Source organism: Zosterops lateralis, assembly GCF_965231275.1.
Source record: "Zosterops lateralis genome assembly, chromosome: 1".
Taxonomy (NCBI): Eukaryota; Metazoa; Chordata; class Aves; order Passeriformes; family Zosteropidae; genus Zosterops; species Zosterops lateralis.
Genome location: NC_139762.1, coordinates 3068116 through 3083579, shown reverse-complemented (window position 1 = coordinate 3083579; position 15464 = coordinate 3068116). Strand labels below are relative to the sequence as shown.

The 15464-nt window shown below is 50.9% G+C and overlaps 1 protein-coding gene across 1 annotated transcript in view; it reads right to left on the bottom strand.

Annotated features, from left to right (window-relative positions):
• The window catches only part of GJC2 (gap junction protein gamma 2), a 32947-nt gene extending 24790 nt beyond the window's left edge, over positions 1 to 8157 (bottom strand). The window contains exon 1 of the mRNA XM_083872174.1: positions 7580 to 8157. The gene's annotated coding sequence lies outside the window, so the exon portion shown is untranslated. The remainder of the gene's footprint in view (positions 1 to 7579) is intronic.
• Positions 8158 to 15464: the final 7307 nt, after the last annotated feature.

Here is a 15464-nt window from a genome sequence, read left to right as displayed (position 1 = left end):
AAATCTGCTTCCCTGGGCAGGTCTGTTTTTGAAAAGCAATTACCGGCAGGGAAGACCAAATCCTGCATTCCTTAGTGAAGGAATCTGGATGATGTCACCTCCTGCCCGGTGGCAGGAGCATTCCTGCCTGAGTCCTCCCTCCAGGCAGCCCCTGCCTTTCCTCCAAATATTTGTTTTGGCTGGGTTTTTTATCCCATTACAAGGAATAACAGCAGGATGGACTCTCCTACTGTAAGGTTTGTCCCTGAGCAGCACGTTCACAGGGCCATGGGTTAATAGAGGCTCATATGTGTCAGCCAAAATTTTACTGCCAGTAGCAGAACTGGGGGATTTGTTGGTTTTGTGTCTTTTTTTTTTTTTTTTTTTCTCTTTTAGAATCTGTGTGGTTCAGTGCAGGCTGAGAGATATCAGAAATCTCTTAAAATAGAAGGTTCTCTGCTTCACTAAAACACTTTGGACCAAATTCCTTAAATTTTCTTGTCTGTGTGACTTAGGCCAGAGGCATGTAGATGTGCTTGTAATGCTGTTTTTCTTGTCCTCTCTTCTTATTAGGATCCATCCAGCAGGACACATCTACTGAGGTGCCTCCTGCCAGCCAGGACCTTCCCTAAGCAACTGGCCTGGAGTAAAGTGCCCTTTTGCCTGGCAGGGGAGTCCCAGTAGATGTTTCTGGGAAAAGGGTTGCAGGGGTATGGAGCAACTGTGGGGTGATGTGGAGGCAGGACCATGTGCCCTGGTCTCCTCAAGAGGATAAAATCCCTGTGGCATCCTCCCAGACTGGTTTTAGGGCACTTGAGTGGGATTTCATTGTCTAAACTTGGGTGGTCACCTCTCCTTGGAGCTGAGCACAGGGTGCCCAGAGGAGCTGTGGCTGCTCCATCCCTGGAAGTGTCCAGGGCCAGGTTGGACAGGGCTTGGAGCAGCCTGGGATAGTGGAAAGTGTCCCTGTCCATGGCAGAGGGTTGGAACAACAAGGGCCCTTCCAACCCAAACCATTCTGGGATTCCTGACATCCAAGGGCTGGTCTGGAACTCATCTCAGTTTCCAGCTCTTCTCTCCACTCCTCTAGGTTTCACCACCTGCCCTCAGGAACCAGGAGACCCAAAGCACATCCTGCCCAAGATGTGACATCCCCCTGTGACTCTTTCCTGCTATTCTTCATTTTAAACTGCCCTAAAGGGTTCCTCATCCCACACCAAGGTGCTGCTCACACCCCATGGGGATCACCCACTTCTCCTCAGCACCTGTGATGCTGGGGAAGGGAGGGTTGACACAACTGGAGGGATCAGGAGTTGATCTTAAAGTAGGTTTCTTAAGGCAGGTGGATAAATTTCTTCCCTATGCTCCAAGGTGACCCATTGCTGGCACCTGAAAAAGTTTCCTCCTCTCAGATTAATTCTGCAGGACTAATTGGGAGAGGGATAATCCAGTGGAAAATGAAGAGCAGGAGGTTGTTCCTTGTGAGGGGCTCATGAGGTTCAATCACTCCAAACCCCACAGGTGATGATGGGATCTCACCAAGACACTGATTTCACCAAAACCTGAGCTGGGACACTGGGATCCTACAAAGAGATGGTGAGAGGAGCAATGGGATGGAAACGAGCTGCATTTCCAACACCAGCACAAGGTGCTGCCCCACATCTGAGTGTGCTCTGGGTTGTAAAAAAAACCCCCACATTTAACCAACTGGTTTTTGGTTGGTTGTTTTTTTTGTTTGTTTGTTTTTGTTTGTTTTTTGGGTTGTTTGGTTTTGTGTGGTTTTTTTTTTTTTTTTTTTTTTTTTTTTTGTTTTTGTTTTTGTTTTTTTTTTTTTTTTTTTCCCCTAAGCTGAAGCCTCTTACATCTGCTCATCACCTTGTTCTGTCTGTGAGCAGGGACAGGAGCCCGAGGCACCACGTTCTGTCCCTCTCAGTGCCAGATGTGACCTCCACTGGCAAAACGGCTCAACCTGGAGGGATCCCACCCCGCTGATGGATGAAATCCTCTCTCCTCCCCTACAGGGACTGCAGGCAGCAGCAGCAGCCCCCCCTGGGAGCCAAGCAGGAGCCGGGCTTTTTGCATCCCCAGCCCTAAATCAGCCCCTCTCCAATTAGCACCGGGTTTTTCATCAGCGCTCTGTTGTTTTTCAGCCCCGGCGATAAAAGGCTGCAGCGAACATTTCAAACCGAACATAAACTCCGGCCTGCCAACATAAACACCATAAAAACACTCCCTATAAATCAGAGCTCGCCCTCGCTGGGGCTGTTCAAATTCTCTGGAATGGCTAAAAAAAAAAAAAAAAAAATAATAAAAGTGCCGTGGGGCTGCCAGGAGGCTCTGGAACAACGAGATCCGGGAGACAAGAAGGGTGAAAGCTTTGCAAGAAAGCAGCTCCCTGGAGCTGAGCTTCCTCCTCATCCTCCCAACCTCTGCAGCTCCGCTGATGGAGGAATAAATAAAGGAGCTCCACGCCCACACTTGTCCCGGCCAGCGCACAGAAACTCGCATGTGTTTGCCCTTGTAAACAGAATTTCTTGCTGCTCCTCTGAGCTGGCCACATCCCTCTCTGTTTTCCAGGGTGTCCCTGTGTGCTGTAACAACCAGGAGTTGAGGTTATCCTTCAGCTCACCCTGACCTTGAGGATGGGCACAGGAGCTCAAACCCTGCATTTGCCACCAGTTTTCCCTGATCCTTGGCCAAACCCTGTGGCAGCCCCAGGAGCCGAGAAGGGGCAGGTTTGGAGCTGGGACCAGCCCCAGCCCTGCTCATTTTGCCCTGTGGGTCCCACTCACAGAAAGCTCAGCCCCAGCTCATCCCCCAGGTTGGGACCGAAGGAGAGGGCACAGAAATCCTCCTTTCTCCCAAAATCCCGGTCCATCCCCCGGGCCCGGGGATTCCCGGCAGAGCTTTGCTCCCTCTCCTCACCTCTCCATCCACCCCGGGGTGCCGGGCAGGTCTCCATGCCCTGGGCAGGGATGTCTCATCCTCCACCAGGCCGGCGCTGCCCAACCTCCATCCTCCGCTCCAAACTCCGGCTCCATCCAGGCAGGCGCTGAAGCTCCGCCTGATCTCACCCGCTCTCCCTGCGGCCCCGCGGCTCGGAAAATGCTTTGTCCGGGCATTCTGCGAGCCCGAGAAGCGACCACCTCCCACCAAGCCAAGCCGAGCATGCAACAAAGCCCTGAGAGGGAGAGGCGGCTTTACTCTGGATGCCCTCGGAGGAGCTCCGGCAGCTGGAGCATCCTGGAGAATCCCTGCAGAACTAACGGCTTGTGGCATCTGGGATGACCCTAAACACCTCCCCAAAGCAGCTCAGAGTGTCCCCATCACACCCCGTGGGCTCTGAGGTCAGCACAGGCTCCTGGCCCTGGTGCTCTCCCCTTTCCTGGGGGATCCAACCACAATTCCCAGGAGAAGCCGCGCTGTCAACCCATGTTGTGTCTACGGGAGGGATTGCTTTGCTATGCCTGTGGCATCATCTTTTCCCTCTCTCTATCCTCTTCTCCAGCCCCGCTTTTTTTTTCCTTTTTTTTTTTTTTTTTTTTTTTTTTTTTTTTTTTTTTTTTAAATTATTATTATCAGCTTGATGTGTTTTGACTGGGAGCCGCAGAGCCGGCGCTGCCTCCCACATCTCCCCCATCTCCCCCATCTCCCCCATCTCCCCCCGGAGCCGCGAGGTGCTGCCAGCACCGATCGCAAAGCGCTGCACAAAAAGCCCCCGGGGCACCTTGGCAGGGCTGGCACAGGCCACCAGGTCATAGTGACATCGTCTGGCCTCGCATCAGAGCCCCAGAGAGCTCCGAGGGGAGATACGGGGCAAGGGGGAGCCGCCTGGCCGGGAAAAGGAAACGAGGACATTCATATTTCTTTAGCGGACCTGGTTAACTATTTCTGTCTGGCAGAGCAGAGGAAAAGGGCTGGGCAGAGCCCTGAGCAGATCCATTGTCACCGGCAGGAAAAAAAAAAAAAAAAAAAAAAAAGAACCACACACAGAGACAAAAGAAAAGAAAAAAAAAAAAAAAAAAAAAAAAAGGATGATAAAAACGTGCCTGGAGGAATTTGGCTCGGGTTCAGGTTTGAAATGGCTTCAGGTTTCCGAAGCAGAGGCTGCCGGATGCGCGGCGGGTGTTCTGTGGGGCTGCCGGGGATAGGGAACAGTATTTGGGGTCCTGGGGTGGATTAACTCTGCCTTGATCCAGAGGGGGACACGGAGAAGGGATGGAAGTACCCAGAGATGCTCGGGGCTGGACTGGGAGCGATGCCTCGCCCCATTTCTGGGCCGTTTTCCCCTGATTTTGCCCATTTCCATCCCTGGTGGTGCCATCAGGGGCTCACTGGCCCCTGCCCTGTGTTTAAAAGGCTCTTCACACCAAGCAGACACTTGCACAGCTCCGGGGCAGTTGATGAGGGTGTTAAAAAGGGTCAGAAATAACAAAGCCAAGCAGAAACAGCCTCGGGAGGTGCTGAGCTCCCTCAATCCTCACGAAACAGACCTGACCTCTGGGGAAAGGGGGATGCTGGGTGTGAACCCCTCAGAAAACAGAGCCTGGTGACCTCACCAGTGTCCTGGCCCCTGTGGAGCAGCTGGTGCCACCCTGTCACCTGCCTGGTGCCACCCTGTCACCCCCCCCGGTGTCACCCTGTCACCCCCCTGGCGCTGACAGGTCCCAGCTGCTGGCGGCATCTCCCAGGGATGACGAGTGGGGACGAGGCTGTGGAATGTCATTAATGATCAGGGTGATGGGATCTGACAGGTTTTTTTGGAGGGAGCAGTGCTGCTCTGTCAGAGGTCCTCACAGACACCCCAAAAATGCACCATGGAAGGATAAGATGCAGCCAGAAGGATTTCAGCTGGAGAGGAAATAAAAGTCTCCCTGACAAACACTGGCATGAGGAGCTGGTGGCATCAGCACCTTCTGAGAGACCTTCAGCCTCTGCTGTCCTGGGATTGCATCACTCACCCTCAGATCCCCACCTTGTTCAGCATTTCCCACACCTCCACACCCACTGGGAGCCAGGAAGAGTTGGCATCTTCCCCAGAGGATGGAGAAGGAGCAAGAAGTCAAACTGCAGAAGAAGAGTGAGCAGCTCTTAGAGGAGCAATTCTGACCTGCTCAAGGGCTTGGCTTGTCTTTAAAAAGGTCACTTCATTCCTTGGGGACAGCTCAGGACACCTGAGGGTGGGATATGGGATCCTCACCTTCTGAGGATGCAGCCAGAGGAACAGTGGGACAACCCACAGCCCCAAAAAATGGGGGAGGAAGGGAGATAAATTGCTCCAGCAAAGTTTATTTTTACGTACCTTAATTAATTTATAGGATGGGGCTCCTCCTTTTGTAACAATTTCCCTGCCTTCTGCTGCTACAGCCCCAGGTTGTGACAGTGACATGCAAAAATCCCACAAAACCTCCTTTATTTTCCCCTCTGCTGGCAGCGAGCAGCAAAAACCACGTGGATTTTCATGGCTGGTCACCACAATCTCCAAGGGACAGAGCAGGTCAAAGGGAGCTGTGCAGCCTTAAAACAGAGCCTTGGGATTGCTGGGATGAATATTGGATGGAAGAACTCCAACCAGGCCATGAATTACAGGAGAAGAGGCTTCTCCCTAGCACTGGGATCATTCAGGAATATGGTGCACACCATCTCAGATTGCTGGGGAAGGACAGCAATAACTGTCTTTATGACACAAACACACACAAAAAAAACCCTCCTGGTGTTTTGGTCTTGGACAAAACCCAAGGATTGTCTCGGAAATGGCTCTCACAGCTTGCAGGAGGAGCACGAGGTGCAGATTCCTCATGGCCCTTCTTCCGTTCCCATTGTCTGGAGCTGGGTTATGTTGGGATTTCCTCCCTCTGACTTTCTAAGGAAGCTTTGGGCACATTGCAAAGGGCCCTCCTGTGGCATTCCAAGGAAATTTGGGTGAGAGGAGAAGGTGCCTGTGGCTTCCCAGGATTTAAGGGACTCTGTTTCTCTTTGGGGGGGATGGGAATGTTTGCTCAGCTCCTATCAGGAGAGGACACAGCTCTCTGCCATCAAGCAGAGCTTAATTAAATTCATTAAACCAAGCTGCTGTGCTTGGGATAGATGGGAAAGGCTTTTTGGGATGGAGAGAGGAATTCCCTCCCAGGCCACCTCATGAACAAGGAGGGGTCAGGAGCTCCTTCCAGCCCCTCTCCAGGAAATCCTTTGGACAAACACTGGTTCCAACTAAATCTGCAGATCTGGAGGTAAAAGGGACATAACTCACAGTCACCCATCAGCTATGGGGAAGATCTTTAGGATTTTAAAGAATGGGACAATTAAAAGCCGTGGAAATGCAGCAGCATCTCCACCTGAGGCTCATCTGAGGACCCCAAGGTGGGGATGAGGGATCCAAGTTGGAGATCCCACCCCAGAGCAGAACCCTGGGTGTTTGGTAGCCAAAGGAGAGTTTCTCTCAAGGAAGGTTGGCCAAGAAGATGAGGCCACCAAGGAGCAGTTTCAGCTCCCAGTGCTGGTGGTGCTGCCAAGCCAGGGACTCCCCCTGCCTCAGTTTCCCCAGCTGCACAGGAGGGAACACAACCTTTGCAAGGTGTTTGGGATGCAAAGATGAAAAGTGTGCCAAGAGCCTTGGATCTTATTTTAAAATCAAGCCAAAACAAGCCAAAAACAGGCCAAGAGTAGCTTCTCTTCTTACAGAGAAGATAAACTTCTCATGGATCAGAGGCACCAGCTGCAAATCCACACCTGCTGCTGCTGCTGGGATGAGCCCCAGTGGGTGCTGCTCTCCAGCTGTGCCCAGTTCAGGATGCAGCAGCAGCAGGGGGATCTAAGCTGATGATCCCAAAGGCAGGAGGATGCAGATCCCCAAATTTGCAGAAACCTCAGGGATGTAACACAGGCTCAGCAGGAAAATCAGAATCTGGTGTTCCTCCCCCCAGCTCTGAGGGTGGTCTGAGGTAAGAGGAGGTTTGGGATAGGGACTGGCCAGGAGGTCCCAGAGCACGGAGGGGTTTCAGAGAATCCCAGAATGATTTGGGTTGGAAGAGACTTAAGGATCATCCCATCCCACCCCTGCCATGGGCAGGGACACTTTCCACTATCCCAGGCTGCTCCAAGCCCTGTCCAACCTTTGGACACTCCAGGGATCCAGGGGCAGCCACAGCTTCTCTGGGCACCCTGTGCCAGGGCTTCCCCACCTTCCCAGGGAAGAATTCCTTCCTTTTTCCATGAGGAAAAAGCTAAACCACCGCTGGTTTAATCCCCAAACTCCCTGGACACAGATTTGCAGTGCCCCAGGCGCTGGGGGATGATTCACGCCAGCCAAGTGTGCACAAATTGATGCCAAATAGGGATGTCGTGTCTCTCACCCCACCACAAGAACGTTCAGCCTCAGAAAAAAACGCATTTCCCACCCAAATAATTGAGAAAGGATAGAAAACGAGGAGCAGGGAAGAGCAGGATGGGAGCAGAGGGGGGATTGCAGCACAGGCAGGGGATCTGTGAAGTGCTGGGAGTCAGCCAAGCTAAAAATCACCGGCAAAAACATTGACACGAGGAGGAGGGAGAACAAAAAAAATAAAAAACAAAACCCAAAACAAACACAAAAGTAACATACGGAGAAGCGCTGGGCTCAGTCCTTCCCAAAAACTGTCCCATCCTGGCCAGCTGTGGATCCCTGGATTCCTGGATCTGTGTCCGGCCGCTCCCAACTCCCTCCCACCCCGCCAAAAAAAAACCCAGGCTCTGACGTGGAGACGGGAAAGCTCCTCTGAATCTGCAGCCCTGGTGTTGCCTGGGACTGCAAGGATTCCTTTTGGCTTCCTTTTTTTTTTTTTTTTTTTTTTTTTTTTTTTTTTTTTTTTTTTTTTTTTTTTTTTTTTTGGATTTTCCTTCTCAGCACGCATAAGAATTGCCGTAAAAAAGAGAGTGAAATTAGTAACTCCGGAACCAAGAGTGGTGCTTATAGGAACAAAAAAAAAAAAATCGAATTATTCAAATAGTCAAAGGGTTAAGGGCTAAAAATAGCAAAAAGAGCTCCTTGGAGCAGGAGAGGGAGGCAGGAAGCGGAGGTGCTGCAGCAGGATAAGAAATGTTTCCTTTTTGTTTGGGATTTCTTTTCGTTTCTGCTCCAAACCTGGTGGAAACTTGGCTACAAATGGTCTCTGTCCTTACACCTACAGTGAAACACTGCAGCACCGCCAAAAAACTTCATTTCCCCCCCAGTTTTTGTTCCCAAAGCAGTGCCTGTTGCCTAAATGTTGTATTTTAATGTTTTATATTGACCAGATGCTCCTATCCAGTCCTTCTTCATCCCCGTTTTCCCTTCCCAACCCCGTTTTGCAGGGCAGGGGGAACAGCTGGAAGCATCTCCCTGCTCTGTGCAGAACAGCTGGAAGGGAAAACAGCTGGAAGGGGACAGAGGGACATTTTCCTCCTCCCCCAGCCCCTCCTGCTCTCTGCCAGAGGGATTTTTCCCCCCTGCTGCAGAGGAAGGGGGGGGATGTTGCCCCTGACTCAAACCCACAAACAGAGATTCAATAATTGCCCCACGCAGAGGCCACAACCTTTGGCACGTCCTCATCTGTTCCTTCCCATTGCCAGCTCGCATGATTGTATGGCTGACCTCACAAAAATTGATGTTTTCCTTAAAGGCCCCGTGTTGTGAGGGGAGATTTGGCTTCCAGGAGTCCAAATCAGTGAGGTTTTACTTGCTGAAATTAAAAAAAAAATCCCCAAACTGAACAAATATGGCATGAAGAAGGCCCTAAACCTTTAAAATCTCGTGGCTCTTCATCTCTTAAGACATACATGACCCTCAGCATGTGTTAAGCAGCTCCCACCATGTGAAACTCCTCAAAATAATTTGCTTTCCCTGGTTTGAAGGAAATTTTAAGTGCTGTCCTTGCTCCTCCGAACAGCTGGGATGGGGGAGCCAAGTTTTCATCCTCTTAATTTAATTTCTCAAGTGTGTTTCTGCTCTCCAGCTGCTTTAGGGGGAGGAACAAGCTGGGAACAGCCTGGCTGACTGTGCAGGGGGTAATGTGTTCCCAGAAGGAGTTTTCCAGAGGAAATCAGCTCCTGGGATGCTCCAGGGATGGAGGAGGAGAGACAAGTGAAGCACGGCACTTGCTCCTGCAGCTGCTGCTGCCCTTGACACAGTCACGAGCCCACGGTTCAGCCCAAATCCAAGGATTTCAAGGAATTTTGGGCAAGGAAAGCACCTTCATGTGTAGGGAAATCCTTTTTGCAATCACATAAACAACCTTAGGTGTGCTCCTAAAAAAATCTCTGTATCAGTCTCAGAGCAAACTCTCATTCAGCCTTGTAGAAAACAGTTCTGAGCAAAATCCTGCATCCAAATTTTAAGGAATTGCCCAGACCCCAGGTGGAGTTGGATTTCTGTATCTTATGCAACTATTTAATGCAAAACATTTTGCAGGCATAGGAAGAAATTATAATTTTCATGGCTCTCAGCACTGCCTTTATATTTGTAATATATAAAATATGATAAGTATACAATATTTAACAAGGGTTAATGAAATAGTGACACGATCTCCTGGGGTGAGGAACATCCTTTTTTTGCTCCCAAACCCACAATCCCTCCCCTCCCCATACAAAGAACCCCCATCTTGTACCTTTCACAGCCAGGAAAAAAAAAGGTGCCCGTGGAGCTGCGGATCTTCACCGCATAACCGGAGCCCTGGGTGGGGAGAAGTCCTGCAGCAACCCCAGCACAGCCCTGCAACAAAGCCAAGGAGGAGCTGATTATTCCCGGGCATCTCTCTGCCAGGCACAATACGGCAGCGTGTCACTGTCCCCTCTCAATGGCCCCATTGTCCCCTCCCGAGGCACGGCTCCTGCGGGTGGTGGCACGGGGAGAAGCTTCTGCTCCTCAGAGTCTAGGGAGTCCAGGGCATCCCCTTGGATGAGTTGGGACCTGAGGAAGGGAGTTTGAGCCCTGGACAGGGGGTTGTGGAGCTGGTCCAGGGGGTTTGGAGACCTTGGCACAGAGCCCAGGAAGACACTGGGTTTGATTTTAGACCATGGGAGAGGCTTCTAACGCTGAGAGAGGAATTACAAACCACCAAGATGTGAAAACAGTAGTTTAGCACAGCACAAGATGAAAAATTTAGTAGTTTTGGGGTTCATAGAATAGAAGTAAGTGGGGGGACGAAATGGGGGAATTAGGGTGGTGCCTTGAGTTCCTTTCCTTCTTCCATCTCCTGAGGTGGTGATGACACAAGGTAGTTTGAGTGGATTGGGTTAAAGTAGAAATGACCCTTTTAGTGTGGGCACCAGGCATTGGTATGAAATTTTAAATAACAGACACATAGTTATCTGTATAAAAGTAAGACAACACCCCATCAGTGGGCAGTCTCCTCCTGTCCCAGCTGCTGTTCAGACCTCGGCTGGGAGAGGAGAAAATTCTAAAATATCAAATAATAAACAACACAAGAAACCTGAAAACAGAACCTTGAAGACTCCACCTTTTTCTTCTGACACAACTCGGGGCTTTTAGAGGACCAAGGACTTGTAACAACCTGAATCTCAGGTGAGAAACCCAACCCAAAAAGAGAGCTCCTAAAAGGTTTGGTGCCAGCACCTGGAGAAGAGCAGGAGGCTTTGGTTTGGATGCCAGTTTTGCCTTGGCAGCAGCACTTGGGGTGAAGTTTCTCCAGGAGAGGAAGGGAATGGGTGGCAATCCAGGATCTTGGGTGAAATAAATCAGGGGATGGGAGGATGGGGTTGAGAATGGGAGGTCACAGATCACTGATGAAACAGAGGGATGGTACTAGGGGAATTTTGGTGGGATCCTTGCAGGAGTTTGTATCTGGATGGTGCTTCCAGGGGAAGAGCACACTGAGGAGCTGGAGAAATCTTAGAATCTCAGGATGGTCTGGCTTGGAAGTGACCTTAAAGCTCATCCAGCTGCACCCCCTGCCACAGGCAGGGACAGCTTCCACCATCCCAGGGTGCTCCAAGCCCCATCCAGCCTGGCCTTGGGCACTTCCAGGGATCCAGGGGCAGCCACAGCTTCTCTGGGAAATGCAGGGAGCAGGGTCAGGGCTGGAGGATGGAGTGCTCAGCAGGGAGACTTCACTGATAAATACAACTCTGAAATGGGAAAGTGGTGAGAAAACAGACACAAGAAATTCTCAGAGCACCCAAGGCCCAGAGAGGCAGCACAGCTGTGGCAGCCACAGTGGTGAGAATGCACAAGGGATGATCCTGCCTGCTTTTGGAAACACCAGGAGCTGCTGCAAGAATACCAGTGAAATGTCTTCCCCATAGAACAAAGAGGATCAGACTGGATTTCAGAAAATAAAAAACCAGTAAAGATCCCACAGATGCCACCACAGCAGCCCTGAGGGGTGAAGCTGCAGTGGGATGACCCCAAAGAGCAGCAGCATCTATGCTTGGGGAAGGCAGATGGGGTGAATAAAATTTTATGTATTAAAAATATATATATGAAAAGGCAAATTAAATGTAGAAACGCTGTTGTGATGGAGCCAGGCTGCTCCTGGGGATGCTGGCAGGGGCAGGGAGTGCAGCAGCCCTTGGAGGAGGGAGCAGAGGGATGTTCCCAGCTCAGAGGAGGGATAGCCATGGGCTGCAGTGGGAAGGAGCAGTGGGAGCCAACATGGATGGAATATTTGAGATCCCCCTCCCTGCTCAGGGAACAGCCTGACAGATACTCACCCCATGCCAGGGAGGGAGATTATCCCTCTGCTGTGGGCTGTGGCACCAGTTTCCCCTCTCCACCCAAAGTGGGGTGCTGTTTTCTCCCTCCAGCCCTCGCTCCCACATCCAGGAGGCATCACAGGATTTCAACCATGTTCAAAGCAAGGGATGCAGCTCACGTATCCTGCACTTCCAACTGGGAAAAATAATAAATCTCCTCTATTTTCTCATGCTATATCAAGGTCAGCACATTGGTGGTGACTGGAGCATTGCTCTTGGCTTTTTGAGTTTTTTCCATCACCCCCATGCTGACTCCACATTAGTGAGCCAGGCCATCCCTGAAGTTCAGTACCCACCACACAGACACTTTGTTTTCCATCAAGACTTGATGCAAACAGGAGCAGCAACCCCTGATCCTACAGGGAATATCTGCAACTTAATGCTGGGCTGATGACTTGGGTCTCTGTGCCCATTGGACCCAGCTCCCAGGGGTCTTATTCCCATATGACTTCAATAAAATAAACCCCTCTATGTGGAAACTGAGGAATATATATGGAATTTTAGCCTGCTTAGCAGCTGCTAACATTTTTTAAAGAAAAGTTTCTCAAGAAAGCTTTTTCTTAAAACAATCTTGGTAAACAACTATTAAAAAAAAAAAAAAGCAAAACCAATTTTTGTTCAGCTGATGTTTTCTGCTTTTGTAGTTTAACTAATGGTATTTACGAAGTGTCATTCCTATTCACCAACCATGTTAAGTCTGTATAGGAACACCTTATCAAAGGGTAGTAAGAATTACTATAAATTAATAATAAACAATAAAGACAATAAAGAGCCTTCTTTTTCTATACCTTTTGCCTTCTGGATTACTTGGAGTCTTTTGTGTCCAACAGCAAAATATATATAGATTTTTTTTCCCCAGCAGCTTCACCTGGACACTGGAATTTTGCCTTTTCTGCCTCCTTCTTTTTATCCCCTCCTCGCATCTCCGGAGATGGGGAAAAAACAAAATCCAGAGAAAAACATCCTGTTCTCCCTCCTTTTCATGGCAGGACAGAGAGGAATCAGGATCAGGAGGGGGGATGCATCCCTGATTCCACAAGCATCCGGTTGTTCCGGTGGCCGTACCAGCAGCCACGGCACAATGGGAATTGCAGATGCCTTCTGGTTATTTCCAGGGCTGGAGTCATGTCAGGGACAAGCAGAGTCACAGCTGCTGCTGTTGGAAAAAGTGGAGGCTGTGCTGGATTGGTGAGTTTTGGGCTGAGCAGGGTGAGGATGCCGGGGCTGTTCGTGCCATCCCGGCCGGAGCCGGCCGCGCTTATGGATCGGCGTCCCGCGCTCTCCAGGGATGACACAGTTGCACGTCCAAGTCGATGTGGCTGACCCAAATAACAGCTCCCAGCAAGGCAGGCACAGCCCGAGCCCTGAGCCAGCTGCCAGGGCCACTCTCAGCATCGTGGAGCTGATGGGCATGGCAGGACTCCTACGAGCATCCCTGGAGAAAATTCCATCCTCCCACTCAACTTCCTTTCCAGCAGCAGCACAGGCAGAGAAAAGCCCTGGAGGAGCAATGCTTTGGCCAAGGGATGCTGGCATTTGAGTCCCACCTGGATGAGTTATCCCAGGGAGGGTTATTGGCTGGTGTGGGAGAATGGGACCTACCTGCGGTCAGTGTTGGTGGTGCTGGTCGGAGCCTCAGCGTGAGGTGGCAGCAGCTGGAGCGTGGTGGTCACCTCCCTGCCCTGTGGGACAGCACAAGGGACATCAGGATACCCTGGCATGGATCACACCACCCAGCCCAGCTGCAACTCCCTGAAAAAAAGCCCAGGACCCACATGGCTGGGGAAATCCATCCCAAACCCAGTTCCCTCTGTCCCACTTTGTCCATTTTGGAGCAGCTGGGAGCTGCCAGAGGTTTTTGCGCCCTCTGGCAGGTGGCTCCACTCTGGAGGGATGAGGATGAGACCCCCAATTTCCTGCTCTCCTGTTTGCAGCCATGCAGGCTGCTGGAGGATTTCCTAGAAGATATTTCCATCATGGATAGAGCAGGAAAGCTGTCTTTGCCAAATAAAAAGGTGGGAATTAGCGGCCTCCCCTCTCCAGAAGATCCCAGGAGTTTTCCCTCCCAGGATAACTTCTGACAGCACTCAGGACACCCATGACACACCCTCCCCAAGCCTCGATTACCAGCAAATCCCCTCCCACTTCCATACCTGAGATGCTCAATCCCAGCGCCGCCGAGGGAGACGCGAGCCGGACCCTGACGGACAAGCGGGAAAATCAGGGTTATTCCTGCTCCTTCTTCCCCTCGTTGCTCATTTTCTACGCCGGCTGCCCAATTATTTCCCAGGCCAGCTCTGCCCCGCGGTGCCTTTCTGCAGTGGCATGGAAGGAAGCCTGAAAATCAGAGCTGCCTCCAAAGGCACTGAGATGCCAAGGAAAAGCACGGCAAGGACGAGTCTCTGGACCGTGGACTCATCAGGATGGAGGAAAATGAGCTTTGGGGTAATGTTGGCTGCTTTGAGGTGTCCTGGAGTGTGGCTCCAGCTTTTCTTGGATGATTTGGGCTTTGGGGACTGCACAACATCCTTCCCAGGCAGGGTCTGGGTGCTGCTGGGTCAGAGCAGAGGTGACCTCAGAGTCCAAACCCCATATTCACTCCTTGAAGGAGTATTTTATTGCTTTGGGCAGGCAAGAAAATGGAAAAATGGGGGAAAAATAATCAGCTCCTGCCCCAAAAGCAGCGTGTCAGTCTGGATTCAGCAAAAAAAACAATGCAATGACTGCAAAGCAACAGCTTTGAAGCAAAAGTGCTACAGGGGGTTGTTTTTTTTTGGTTTTTTTTGTTTTTTTTGGCACTGGCTCCAGAATATCCTCAGCCTCAGACAAGAGAGCTCCCAGGGCAGGTTTTATCCCAGCTTTTACTATCCCCTGCACTCCTCTTCCTCCCTCAGCATCCTCCTCCTGCAGGGATGTAGGTGCTGCCACGTTTCCCAAAGCATCTCAGCTGAATAAAGCTGAAGTCTGTCCAAATTTATCTCAGTCTGACGGAACAGGGAATATATAGTTATATAAAATCCCTAATTCTGACATTTCTGGAAGGAACCCCAGAGCAGGCCTGTTCTTTACCTGGGTGTACCCTGAGATGGGAACACCACCTTCCTGCCTGGAAGACTGAGGTGGGAAAATGGTCCTTCAGGAGGAACATCTTTAATCACAGATGACCCCTGGGCTGGAATCCTCCTGTACCTCACTTTCCCAGTCTGATCCCTCAATCCCAGCCCCACATGGAGCACTGGGAACAGATGTTTGCAGCTGTGAAAAACCCAACATTTGACACCTGCCATGCTCAGCGTGGTCCTTGCCTTCCCCAGGGATGTGGGAATGGGATACCCCAATGAGCCAGTACTAAACCCACGGATCCAGAAAGGGATTTATGGCTGCAAACACAATTAACAAAACAGACATCCCATTTTTGAGGGTGCAGGAATTAAACTTCAACAAGTGCCTCCACCCACCCAGTTTTGGGATTCGATGCACGGCATTGCCCCTCTAAAATACAAACCTGGAGAGGGGCACTGCTGACAACACCCAAAATGACACCCTAGAGATGCTCAAGAGCCTGGGGACCAGCCTGGCTCCAGCACCCACTCCTGCTCCCTGTGCTTCCCATCCCCATCCCGATGGCAAATCTGTCACCTCAAGTCAGTGTTCCAGGCATTCCCCATCTGCTCTGTCACACCCGGCAGCTCCAGCAGAGCATCCCACCATCCTGGGACATTTGGGATTCCCCTCTCCCTCCCCTTCACCAGGGAAAA